This window comes from Oryx dammah, unplaced genomic scaffold (assembly GCF_014754425.2).
Source record: "Oryx dammah isolate SB20612 unplaced genomic scaffold, SCBI_Odam_1.1 HiC_scaffold_2, whole genome shotgun sequence".
In the NCBI taxonomy this organism is placed as follows: Eukaryota; Metazoa; Chordata; class Mammalia; order Artiodactyla; family Bovidae; genus Oryx; species Oryx dammah.
In genome coordinates this window covers 59,775,373-59,788,669 of record NW_024070186.1, presented here as the reverse complement: position 1 = coordinate 59,788,669, position 13,297 = coordinate 59,775,373, and the positions used below count along the sequence as shown (strand labels likewise).

At 47.9% G+C, this 13,297-nt stretch overlaps 1 protein-coding gene across 2 annotated transcripts in view; it reads right to left on the bottom strand.

The window, feature by feature from the left end:
* The window catches only part of GPR160 (G protein-coupled receptor 160), a 58,084-nt gene extending 48,053 nt beyond the window's left edge, over positions 1–10,031 (bottom strand). The window contains exon 1 of one of the 2 annotated variants that reach the window (XM_040248971.1): positions 9,911–10,031. The gene's annotated coding sequence lies outside the window, so the exon portion shown is untranslated. Of the gene's footprint in view, positions 1–5,425; positions 5,470–9,910 lie in introns of those variants that run through there. The other variant, XM_040248979.1, reaches the window with a different exon arrangement.
* Positions 10,032–13,297: the final 3,266 nt, after the last annotated feature.

The following is a 13,297-nucleotide window of genomic DNA, read 5'->3' as shown; positions in this document are numbered from 1 at the left end:
CCTGGCACCCAAGTTCAAATTGTGCCTCAGTCACAAAAACGATGTTGATATTTCACTTTTTCTTCATGACAGGATCTGAGTGTACCTTTCAGCACACACAATTTAACATGAATTTCCTGGTGCGCTCCCGGGAGGAAAAGTGTCAGGTGGCCCAACAGTCCCAGATTCATGAAGCAAAAACAAGTTTGGTACCAGTCAGGTCCAGCAGGTTCAGGACCAGTAAGTGAGGCTGTCACGTCAGGCCTCCACTAACTTCACGTCCCGCTGCTCCACTGGAAGGCAAGTGAAAACACACAGACTACACCCTGAGGAGCTATTACAGCTCAGAACTCTGGCCAGGAGGAAGAAACCGTCACAGGCAGTCACCCATCTTTCAGGAAACTCCCCTCTCTCTCCCCAAACCTCCAGGAGTCCCACTTAGAACCTGCTCTGAGCGGGCCCTTGATGCGCGCGATGACAAGGCATGCTTGCTGCTCCCCAGAGAATGTGTCTACAGACCACACTGTCCAGTGCCTCAGAGGGTATCTGGCAGGGTCCCTCCTATACTCCTGCCGCCTTTTAAACACTGTTTAGAAGGTCTGTGCCTTTTGATCCAGGATTCATCACAAGGAAATAATCAGAGCTGAAGGAAGTAAGCATAGCCTGAGCAGCTCACTTCGGCATACTTGCAATAGCCTACAGAACACTCCCACCCCAAATGGATCGGAACAATTCAAATGCCTCACAAGAGTTCAGTTCAGTTGCTCAGTCACGTCCAACTCTGCGACCCCATAGACTGCAGGATGTCAGGGTTCCCTGTCCTTTACCATCTCCTGGAGTTTGCTCACTCATATTCATAAAGTTGGTGATGCCATCCAATCGTCCCCTTTTCCTCCTGTTCCTCACAACAGAGAAGTAGTCATAATCCATTTGACTTAATTCATACTCAAATGAATTATGACAGTCCTAAGATGGACTACTATCTGCAGCCGTGAAAGATAAGCTCTTCAGAAAGATTAAAGAACCAGAAAGTGCTGACAATACGTTAGATGACAGAAGCGAGATAAAAGCAGTATATATCAAGGTTTCTCACACGGGGAGACACTGTGGTGAAATTCCCCATGCCACTCAGACACTCAGCTGATCCCTGAACATCAGTGTTACTGAGGGGAGTGAGCTGGTGTGCTCAGACAGCCTTGACGGTAGGGGATGGGAGGATGACAACCAGTGGTACATACAGAATTATTCCAATATTGGGTAAACAGGAAAAACATATGAACATACGCAGATCAGAGGTAATTAATGCCAGGCCACCTGTGATTGGTAAGGTCATGGCCTTGTAGACCAATACTTCTCAAGCATGAATGTGGATTCTGTGAAAAGCTGGATTGTGGTTCACCATGTCTGGCATCGGAGAAGGCAATGGCACCCCACTCCAGTACTCTTGCCTGGAAAATCCCATGGACGGAGGAGCCTGGTAGGCTGCAGTCCATGAGGCCACTAAGAGTCGGACACAACTGAGCGACTTCACTTTCACTTTTCACTCTCATGCATTGGGGAAGGAAATGGCAACCCACTCCAGTGTTCTTGCCTGGAGAATCCCAGGGACGGGGGAGCCTGGTAGGAGGCCGTCTATGGGGTCACACAGAATTAGACACGACTGAAGCGACCTGGCAGCAGAAGCAGCAGCATGTCTGGCGTGGGGCTGAGGTTCTGTACTTCTAAGCTCCCAATGCAGCTGGTCCACAGGCCACACAGGGACAAGCTAGGCTGCAGACTGCACTTCCTGGAGGGACAGATACAAGCTAGGCTTGCAGGGACTAGGTGAGTGTATGGATGTGCATTTACTTTTTTAGAATCTTCTATGCTTACTAGGTTTTCCACAGTGAAAATTCATTGCTTTCATAATCAGAAAGAAAACCTTTTACTATTCAAAACCTTTGACTCACACCACTAACAACAATAAATGCTGGAAAGGGTGTGGAAAAAAGAAAATCCTCCTACACTGTTGGTAAGAATGTAAATTGGTACAGCCATTATGGAAAACAGCATGGAGTGTCCTGAAAAAACTAAAAACAGAGCTACCAGATGATCCAGCAATCCCACTCCTGGGCGTATACCTGGACAAAACTTGAATTCCAAAAGATACCACTGGCGGCTCGATGGTAAAGAATCCACCCGCCAATGCAGGAGACGTGGTTTTTAATCCCTGATCCAGGAAGATCCTACATGCTGCGCAGCAACTAAGCCTACACACCATGACTATTGAGCCTGTGCTCCACAGCCCAGGAGTCACAGCTGGTGAAAGTGAAGCCCACACACCCTGTGCTCTGCAACCAGAGAAGCCACCACAGGGAGAAGCCCTCGCACCAGAACTAGAGGATGGCCCCGCTCGCCACAACTGAAGAAGAGCCCACGCAGCACTGAAGACCCAGCACAGGCCAAACAAATCATTAAAAAAGACACATGTACCCCAGTGTTCACAGTGGCACTGTTTAGAACAGACAAGACATGGAAGCAACCTAAATGTCCAACAGCAAATGAATGGATAAAGATGTGGTATACTTGTAAAATGGAATATTACTCAGTCATAAAAAGAATAAAACAATGCCATCTGCAGCAACATGGAGGGATCTAGAGATGATCATATTAAGTGAAATAAGTCAGACAAAAACAAATATCATATGGTATCACTTGTATGTGCAAGCTAAATGACACAAATGAGCTTACCTAAGAAACAGAAATGGACTCACTGCCAAGGGGGAGGAGAGGAGGGGAGCGATGGATTGAAAGTTTGGAATTAGCAGGTGCAAACTAGTATATACAGGACGTATAAACAAGGTTCTACTATATAACACAAGGAACTACACCCAATATCCTATAATAAACCATAATGGAAAAGAATAAGAAAAAGAAATTTTATACATATATATAACTGAATCACTGTGCTGTACACCTGAATCTAACACAACATTGCAAATTCACTATATGTCAGTAAAAAACAAAACAACCTTCGACTTACTAATCATCCTTATAAAAATCCATCCCAGGTAATTCCCTGATGGTCCAGCAGTTAGGACTCTGCATATCCACTGCAAAGGGCCCGGGTTCAATCCCTGGTGTGGGAACCAAGATCTCACAAGTGAAAAAAAGAAAGAAATCCATCCCAAATAACAGGAAATGAAACTGAAAGGTAAATGCTGTTTCTCCTGACAATACTGCTGACACCAAATATGTGGGTTTGTCCACACCAAGCAGTTCTGACAGTAACTGCCCAGAGTGAGTACAGAGCTCACTCTTGTGCACTGAGGGCGGGGTCTCATAAGACTGCTTTCCTCTTCAGGTGGTGGCTGAAAGTCCCTGCTCTCACCTGTACCTTCTACCAAGTGCTTATAAATCAGTGGTTCCCATGACCCCCTCCTCTGGCTCGATTATTTGCTTCAGTGGCTCACAGAATTTAGGGAAACATTTTACTTACAATTACTGGTTTACTATAAATGATACAACTCAGGAACAGCCAAAGGGAAGAGATGCACAGGGCAAGGTACGGGGAAGGGGCACAAAGCTTCCCTGCGCCCTCTGGACGCATGATCCTCCCAACACCTTGATGGGCTCACCAACTCAGAAGTTCTCCAAACCCCTTTGCTTAGGGTTTTTATGGAGATTCCATTACACAGGCACGACTGATTAAATCACTGGCCATGGGTGACTGAATTCAATTCTCCAGCACCTCTTCCCTTCTGGGGGTGGGGAAGTAGGGCTGAAAATTCCAACTCTGTAATCACATGCTTGTTTCTTCCAAGTACTAGCCCCCAAATCAACCCCCAGTCTCAGCAATCAGCTCATTAGCGTCAACTCAAGTATGGTAGAAAGTGGCTTATTAAGAATAACAAAAGATGCTTCTCTCCTCAAGAGCTCATAAGCCATAGAAGTAGAACAACTATATTTACTTATTGTAGCACAGAATTGAAGGTTTACATACATTCAACTTAGAATGCTTCACAACATTAAAAAATGAGCAAACACTTAGCTCTCTAATATTAAGAGAATGGCTAAAAAAGGCTAAAATAGCATGTGGTTATTATAAATGATAATAGCAAAGATGGAAAGAATGCTATAATAAATATTAGTCTTGGTGTGACAGCTCTTAAAGTGCTAACATAAAATGAATGTTTATAAAGTATTACAATTTATCAAATTTATTTTAAAAAACAAAGGCAAGGGACTTCCCTGGGTGGTCCAGTGGCTAGGACTCTGCACTCCCAATGAAGGGGGCCCAGGGTCTGATCCCTGATCAGGGAACTAGGTCCCACATGCTGCAACTAAGACCCAGGGCAGGCAAATAAATTTTTAAAGAAAAGAAAAACAAACAAACAAAAGCAAAACACGACTGGAAGAAAATATGTCAAAATGATGTCTTTGGGTCATTGGATAGTGGGTCATAGAGAATTTTTTCCTTTCAACTTCTCAGAATAAAGCTGAATGGAAGAAAGGATACCAACTGGGGTGGGGGGGGGATGGCAGGGGCTGGGGAGGGAAGCCCCCTCCAGAACGTGAGAAGGGGGCAGCTCTGTGGCCCCTAGCTGGGGTGGGGAGGGCTGTGGAGGTGGAGGCTGTTCAGTAGCCCCTGGAACAACTGGCTGGGGGCGGAGGAGCAGAAAGCCCACAGTTTCATGAAGATCTAGACCCGGGCAGGAGAGGAAAGAGCCGTTCCTCCTCCGTGCTGAGCCCGCCGGCACTTCCCAGAACGGGTCTGGGCAGGAGCTGTCGATAGGGAGACCTCCGCCTCCTCTGCTTGCAGGGGACTCTGAAGGGACTGGCTACCTTCCTGGAAACAAAGGATGTTTTCAGCTCCCCGGGAACACTTCAGTTCTCCATCTCTCCCTTCCCGCCCCCAGGATGTCATTGCTCCCTAGGATTCCTTAAGTGCACAAAGAACATGAATTTGGTTACCTTCTCTGATAAAGTAAACCTTTAGCCCAGTCCTCCGTTCCTATCTCTGGCCTAAACCTCAGTTCCCTCACGTATGCCTCCTGAAAGCGAAAGGTAACAGAAACAAATGCAAACAACCCCATACCACTGGTCAAAGAGCAAATTAGATAGCCCTTTTAAAACTACAAAATGCTCTGTAAAATTTCTCCAGGTTAAAGGTAAACCTGCTGGAGCGCTTGGTCTTTTGATTTCACCACAAAAGGGCAAGTCAGACACAGTACTTCACTGGGCCTGGGTCAAGATTTCTGTTAGTTCCTCAAAAAACATTCTCAGGAGGGTGCTTCCCCAGCTGACAGACGAGGTACTGGACAGAACTCAGGTGGCCGTGAGCCCGGCCCCGCCTGCTCCTCCTCTGTGAGGGGGAAGCCAGGGGACTCCTCTCCTTTCCAGAATCAGAGTGCATTTAATTCCCAAACAATAGGGCCAAAGCCCTGGGTCCTGGCCCTGTTCTCACCGTCAGTTCCAAGGCTGCCGCTCCGCTCCACCCAAGCCCTGTTGACAGCTGTCATGGAGAACATTTCCCAAGGCCACGAGGCAGGCCAGGCTCCCTCTGGAAACAGGGAAGTCAGAGCTGGAACTCGTTTCTACCCTGAGGCCTGCCTTCTAAAATTCTGGGGGAAAATACCCCATATAAAGGTAAAAGCAAAGAAGACAGGGCTCCAACGGCAACAGCAGTCAACCTCACCCTCGTAGCCCCAGGAGGTGGGCATTATTAGCACTAACATTTTACACAGAAGGCAGCTGAAGGGCAGAGTGGTTAAAACAAATAAAACAAAACAGGTCAAGGTCACACAGGGAGGTGGTGGGAGAGGCAGAAAGACATCAGCAATCTGGCAAGAGTACACACTCAGGGGCGCCTCGCCTCGCCTCGCCTCTGTTTGCTCTGGTTGGTCATCAACACCCTTGCCCTGCCTCCTGCCCGCGGCAGGTTTGGCCAGGAAGTGGTAATCACCCTCCTGAGAACACACCCGCGCACCTGAATCCCAGAGCTCTCCAGAAAGGATGCGATCGACCCACTGGCCTCTAACCACTGCTTTCAACCACACAAGGCAGCACCTCCTGCTTGTCCCAGATTTCTTCCCACACTGGGGCATGCACACACCTAGACCGACAGCTCTAGCGACAAAGGTCTCAAAGCAAGTATCATCTGCCGCTTCTTCAAAACCACTCCACAAGGCTCTGCATATCCTCTTTACAGTCACATTGCTGCCTCACCTACCACACCCGCGGCCACACACCCACACCTTCCCACAGCCACAAACACTGAGTTCAGGGGAAGGTAACAAAGATGTAAATGAAACTCCAAATGTAGACAGAGGAGAGAATATCTGCCCCTTGACCCTACAGGCCACCCTTGGGCACCTCAGTTCCTCCTGCCTGTGGAGCTTTCAGACCTGTCACCAGCTGGAGAGGGTGGGCACAGCCTGGGGAGGTGAGTACCTTCTGGGACCCCTCAGAGCAGCCACAAAGAGCCAGCGCACAAGCTCAGAGTCTCTCTGGACGCCAAAGTCAGGCTGCTTAAAGAGGGAGGGCTTCTTCGTGCCCCACCTCCCGAGTGCCCAAGACCCATTTTCCCACCCACAGAGAGTCAGTGGTTTAGGATTTTGGAGGTATTTCTTTTTCCCACGGCAGCCTGCCCACACATGTTCTCCATTGCTCTTGTACTGTAGAGGTAGTAAACTATTCTGTGTAAATGAGTAATGCAGACAGGAGGTGAGGAAAGTGATGACATCCCTTGCACTTTCTGTCACAGAATTGCTGCAGACTAAACACAAGAGTCTTCACTCTCTCCAAGGAATATGCTCTTTCCCTTTTCTTGGGGCAAGAACCCTCAAGCTGCCTTTGGTTACTCCGTGTGGAGCAGACGCACACATCGGAAGACCTCTTACGGTAAGAACAGTGGGGCAAGAGCGACGGCCCCTGCCTCAAGGATGGGGCCACTGTAAGCAGTGGTGGAGACCAGGGGCAACTGGGGTACACTACCTTTTCCAGAAGGCTGCCTTCGGGAGTTTTGGGGGCAGAATACTTGAAATCTCTCAACTGTCAATGTTAGCTCAGCTTCATTTTTTTTTCCCCCAAACTCTGTGCTGGACTGATAAAACATTTCAATTGGCACATGCCCCCAGTTTTAACCAGTGTGGCACAAAAAAACAGCTTGCCTGAGACTGGCTGGGAGGGGACTTTAGGGGAGAATGGATATATGTATCGGGAGGCTGAGCCACTCTGCTGCGCACCTGAAACTATCACAACACAGCTAATGGGCTATGCGCCAATGCAAAATAGAAAGCTAAGAAAAAGATAGCTTGCCTAATCAACCAACCTCCTAGAGATGGAAGCTTTGCTGTCTGCTAGCGTTTGGACCAGCACAGAGGCTGGAAATAGCGTAAACTGTAAGATCCAGCCGATCAAAGTTTGAATCCTGGCTCTCAGCTGCCAGACCTCAAGTGAACTACTAAGCTCTCTTGGCTACAATTTCATCTGCAAAATGGGTTGAGAATATCCAATTTAAAGAGCTTTGTGAGAATTAAAAATACATGTGTGAAGACGACTTGAACTCCTAACGAATATTACATTTCCTTTCCCCATATCGCGAAAGAAGCCACCTGGCAAGCCATCCCTTCTTTAGATTTTCAACGTTCTCATCTGTTAAAAATGAAAATAATCCTCCAGCACGGCTGCTCCTCCTCACAGGATGGGATGAAGTGATGGAGAGGAGAGTGCTTACAAATTGAAAGATGATTACTGACTGGATTGCCAACGCCCTTTTCTCTCATTTCTAGTCCAATAAAGTAGTATGCAATTTGCTTTTCAGCGTGTTTATACCCTTTTATAACACTATACAAGGAGAAGATGGTATCACATTTGTGGTAATTCCTTAAAATGGCTATTAGCAATTAGCTCTCCAGAACCCAAACCCACCATCCTCTCACCAAGGTAAGCAAAGTTAGGTCACTTCCTGGCCACAGGGAGCGGCAAGCTTCTCTTCTCTCTCCCTGCTCTTGTTTTAGAGAATTGAGGCAGAAAACAAAGCTACTTAACAGTTGCATTGTTCTTTTACTCAAACCAAGAAAACTAAATCGCAAGCTAAGGAATTCCACTTAAGGACCATCATGAATTCCCTGTGATATTTTCCAGCAGTAAGGGGATTTTTCTTGTCCTCCCATTTTCTCATGCACCACAAGGAAACTGGGAGGTGCTCTGGCATTTCCTCAACAGAACCGGACTTAAAGCATCTTTACAACTTTCATCCTAGTGAATCTATATGGGCAAGCCCTATGCTGAGGGATTCATCTAACGCTTCAAGTTTCAGCTATCACAGATATAATTTACTTGATCTTTTTCTCTTAAAAGAAAGGAGGCATTAAAATCAGTTCCACAGAAGCTACTAAGAAATGTGGGTTTATCTTTGAGGACTATGCCTCCCTTTCCTCCCTCGACTAATAGCTCCCTTGTACTTTTCCAAATTACTAATCAAGCATGACAGAATGAGTAGGAATTATAAGAAAAATCCAGAGGGGGTAAAAATAAACAAGTTGGATTAATGTATCGATATGACTTCCAAGGTCCTCCTCTTGAAAACAGGCTTCTTGGAAAAGAAAGTGCAGAAATTTTAGGAACCAGTTCCTTGCCAAGTATTCACACTTCATGATACCTGAAGCAGACAAAGTGACAGCAGGAAGAAAGGATACACACACAGATAGGATCTCTTTCAGGTAACAGGTGGGTCTCCACTCACTCTGTTTTCATATGTTGACTTTCTATTGATGCATCCAGTGCTTCCAGAAGTGTACACAAACCCTAAGTATGTATGGTTTTGTTCACTACTGTGAGATCTGGTTTTTGTTGTTGTTGTTGAGCATAACTTGGAAAAGATTTGGGCAGTTCAGAAAAACTGCTAACACATTTTACACAACCTGTCCGTTTGGAGACAGCTCAACCCCCAAGGCTTGCTAATACCCTTTGTATAAAAAAAAAAGGCTGACCCAGCATCCACCTGCATCAGCTTGATCCTCTCAGCTTTGTCACACTCAGCAAATAGGGTATGCGTCACAGCAAAATAAAGTGGCACCCCCCAGAGGAAGAAAAAGACTTGTTGAGTGGAGAGACAGCCTTTACACCAAGTTAACAGTGAACATCTGTAGGCTTTGAATCTAGAATCACTAGTGTTACCCTCCAAATCTATCTTCCACAAAAAAAAAAAAAAAAAAGCTCCACAGATAGTGTTACTTTTCAAGGAAAATGCCATAAAAAAGTAGAGTCAGCAGTACAAGGCAGTCCCTACCCCAATACCCTTCATCCAGCTTCAACTATTAACAATTCATGTCCAGTCTCCATCTTGTTCCCCTTCACTTCTCCATTGGCAGCCCTCCCCCAAACTGGATTATTTTGCAGCAAATCCTGAACCTATATTTCAAATTTAGAATGTATTTCTAACAGCAAGGGTTTTTAAAAAACTGTCATCGGTATACCAACACCTAAAGCAACTAAACAAAGCTAATATTCTTCATACTAATGAGTACAAATTTCCCCTATTGGCACAATTAAACTTTTTTTCATCAAATAAGCACCCACCAAGGTTTACACCTCTCACTGCCCTCTTGTCTCTTAAACAGCTTTTAAACCACAGGTTCCCCTGGCCCAATGATTCTCACAGCTGGCAGGCTGCTCCTCACCTGCAACTCCCAATAATTCAATTCTAGAGATACCACAAGGACAACCCAATCTTAGAGGCTGTCAAGGAAAAAAAAAAAGCATATGTTAATTAGTAGTTTTGTCATTTAAGAAGCTTAAGAATAATCTGAAAAGCACATGTGAAATTATTTGAACTGAGCCATTAGCAATTCTGAGGTCCAAACACTCATTCTTAAGTCCTTTGCAATTCTGGTCTCTGTGGGTTTATCTCTGTGGGTTTATCTCTCCCCACCAACCCCGCCCTTACCTGAGTCATTTGCACAAGCAAAGCAATGGGGTGAACCCAGCGTGTTTCCTCCCGGCTGGACCTGCCTCCGCGGCCGCCTCCGGAATGCAGGGGGCGGGCCCTGCTGCCACCTCCCGAAGCCACCTGCCCAGGTGAGAAACGAAGCTTCACTGAGACTACAAATTCCGGAGGGCTACTGAGAGAATTTTGAGCCATCCATGACGGTCACGGATGAACCAAACCAGAACACCACGGTCTCTGGGAACAAACAGCCTGAAAAGTCCTCGGGCTTAATCCCAGTGTCTGGGGCTCGCGGGGTACCGTCCCCAACGCCCGGGGGCCAGGAGACTGGACGCCCAACGAACGAAGTCCGCCCCCAACGAACACACGAGCAGGTGCGTCCGCGACGATACGCCCACCTGTGTGTGCCAGGGAGGAAAGTCTCACCATCGCTAAAACATCAAGTGTTTCATAATGTTTAATATCCTTCTCCTCGGCGAAGGGGGTGCGGAGCGTCTGGGTGTGAGCATACGACCGACCCAGACCACCCGTTCCATGCCCGCACCCCAGCCCCGGAGCCCCAAACTCGGGACCGACCCCCAAGCGCGAAGACTACGACCACCCCTCAGCCGGACGGGTCAGGCTCGGGCGTCCTCGGCTTTCAGTCCAGGGCCCCTATCCACTCCAAGTACTAGACAACCCCAGCCTCTGAATCCCGGGGTAAAAATTCCTCTCCCTCCCCGAAGCGCAGAGCGCCGCCGGGGACGCCGGGAGCGGCGCGGTACCGCCGGCGCCCCGAAGTCCCCGCTGGGGAAGCAGCGGCGAGACGCCGGGCGCCGAATCCCGCAACTCACCCGCTGCGCCGCGACTCCCGGCTCGCGCTCCGCGTCCGAGGCGCTGGCGCCGGACCAGACCCGCGACGAGGTCGCCGTCTGGACACCTGCCGCGCGCGGCCCCAGGTGACCAGGCACAGGTGGGGACGGCGAGCGCCGACCGCTGTACCCTGCAATAACCCCGCGGCCGCTCCGCGCGCAGCTACCAGGAAGTGTGGACGCAGCCCTTGGAGCGTGCGCGCACGCCCCGTCGCGACCCCGGCGGGAGACGGGCAGGAGAGCGCCGCCTGCGGGCGGGGCGGCGAGAGGCGTGCGAGGCCAGCCCCCTCGACCCGCGGGAGAGGGGCTGGGGTCGGCGCTGGCCCGGGGGACGCCCCAAGGGTGTAGGGTGGAAGATGAGACCCCCTTTTGAGTGCCGGGCCTTCAGATCCCCCTACCCCTGCCCAAGGAGCGCCCATGTCCTCAGCAGGGTGCGCACGCGGCCACTATCAGTTTCCTCCAGATGAGGGTATGCACAGGGTGACAGAACTTCATGTAAACGAACGCCTATGAATTCACATTTTAAAATAAAACTGCAAACTGCATATTTGCAAGTAGTACATTTTTATTGGATTACCTCTTTCTCTGTCAACCTTACTAATTTGTTATATTTATTCAACAAAATATTTGTTGAGTACCCACGACTTGCCAATCCTTTAAACAGGATGGGAATGTAATATAATTAAATTATATTAAAAAAATAAATTATATTAAATTATATCATAATATATAGAATATTATATGAAATTCCTATCCTTTAAAATACAGGCTAGGAATTCCCTGGCTGTCCAGTGCTTAGGATTCTGTGCTTCCACTGAGAAACACAGGTTGGATCTCTGGTGAGAGAATTTAGTGTCACACACAGCAGAGCAAAAAAGGAAGAAAGAAAGAAAACCACAGTTTTCTCCTCATGCATTTCCTGAAGAGCCTTGAACAGCGGAGTGGCCTGGGCCTTTCTTAACCTCCTGGAAAGGTTTTACTGGTCTTACAAGGAACTTAGCAACAGCCTGCCCAAAGGTGCAGTAAGAAGTAAATGTGGGCTCCTGGAGGCTCTGAGGAGCAGCTTAACCCAACCTGGGGAGGTCAGAGACGAATTTCTGGAGAAGGGGAGAGGTGTGCTGAGTCCTGAAGGACTACAGGGTTCATCAGAATTGAAGTTTTTCGCCAACATTCCACCGTGGGCAAACTCAGAAGCCAAAAGCTGGCCGGAAAGGGCATGTTCTGATAGAGGAATAGCAAGTGAGTCAGGACAGCTAAGAAGAGGATGTGAACTGAGTTAGAGCAGGGGTGTGGGGGGCCAGATCACGCTCCTATCAAACCTAACAGCCTCCATCTATGGAGTGTATAGTGTAAAACAGGAACTGGACATGCATCACTTCAAACTACATGATATAGGGCCATTACTCCCCTTTAAAGGAGACGAAAACAAGGTCTAGGATCGTGAGATGTCTTGCTAGTGACACAGCTGTGAGGAGGTGACCCTCAGGAGCTAGCCTGCATTCCTAAAGATACTTTCCAGGTTAATCCAAGAGGCTGAATTAGCTTCAAACGTTCTCAGCATCCTCAAGTATCCCCAGATGCCCACTGCTGTCTCCCCATTCCAAAGCCTGTGTCAACAACTGCCCTCAGATCCCCTCCTGTCGAGATCGGATTCCAGAGCATATCACTGTGCACACCAGACTTTCCCAAAGGAAACTGGGTTTCAGGGACCAGTGGAGGGACTGGGGCAGAGCCCTTTCTTGTTCCCTAACAGCCATTCTCTCCTTCTTCCATAATACTAGAATTGAAGCTGAGCCCAGAGATGCTTAGGACAAAGGCTACATTTCCCTTCCTCCCTTGTGACGAAATACAGCAACAGCGGTACCCAGGGCTCCTAGAATCCACTCAACCCAGCAGAACTTCTGAGGCAGCTGTTTCTCCCCCAACATCTGTCAGATATTTTTCACGGGGCAGACACTGCTTACTGCCTCCTCAATATCCATTCCCCCCTTTTTCCTTTCTAAGAGAACTCAGATTTTGTTCCAGAAGCAACATGCAGAGCTGAAATGCTCACCTTCCCAGAAGCCCTTGCAGGGCAGCCACATGACTCGATTCCCATCAGTGAGGTGGAGAGGGAAGGTATCTAGAGATTCCTGAGAAGGATTTTGCTCTCCTGAAGTGGACACCACCACTTTTCTCCTTTTGTTTTATTCTGGCTGTGAGGTTGTTGTGAGCTTGGAAGGTGAGCAACTGTCTTATGACCACAGGACAACACATAAGGGAAAAGGAGGAGCTGCACCTACTGCCGACTGCCAAGTGCCAGACTTATTTCGTGAGAAAAATAATCCCTTTACTTTTTTAAAGCGCTCTTGGTTTGTTGCAAGCAATTGAATGCAATCCTAATGGATATACTATTCTTTTCAAAGAAAAGCCTCAGAAATCAGTCTAGCCAACCCTACCTAAAACAGTGTGATAGGAGAAAGAGGGTGGGATTTGGCATGAGACAAATCTGTGAATTTCAGCTCTTCCATTTAGTTAGCTAATGACTTTTGGTAAT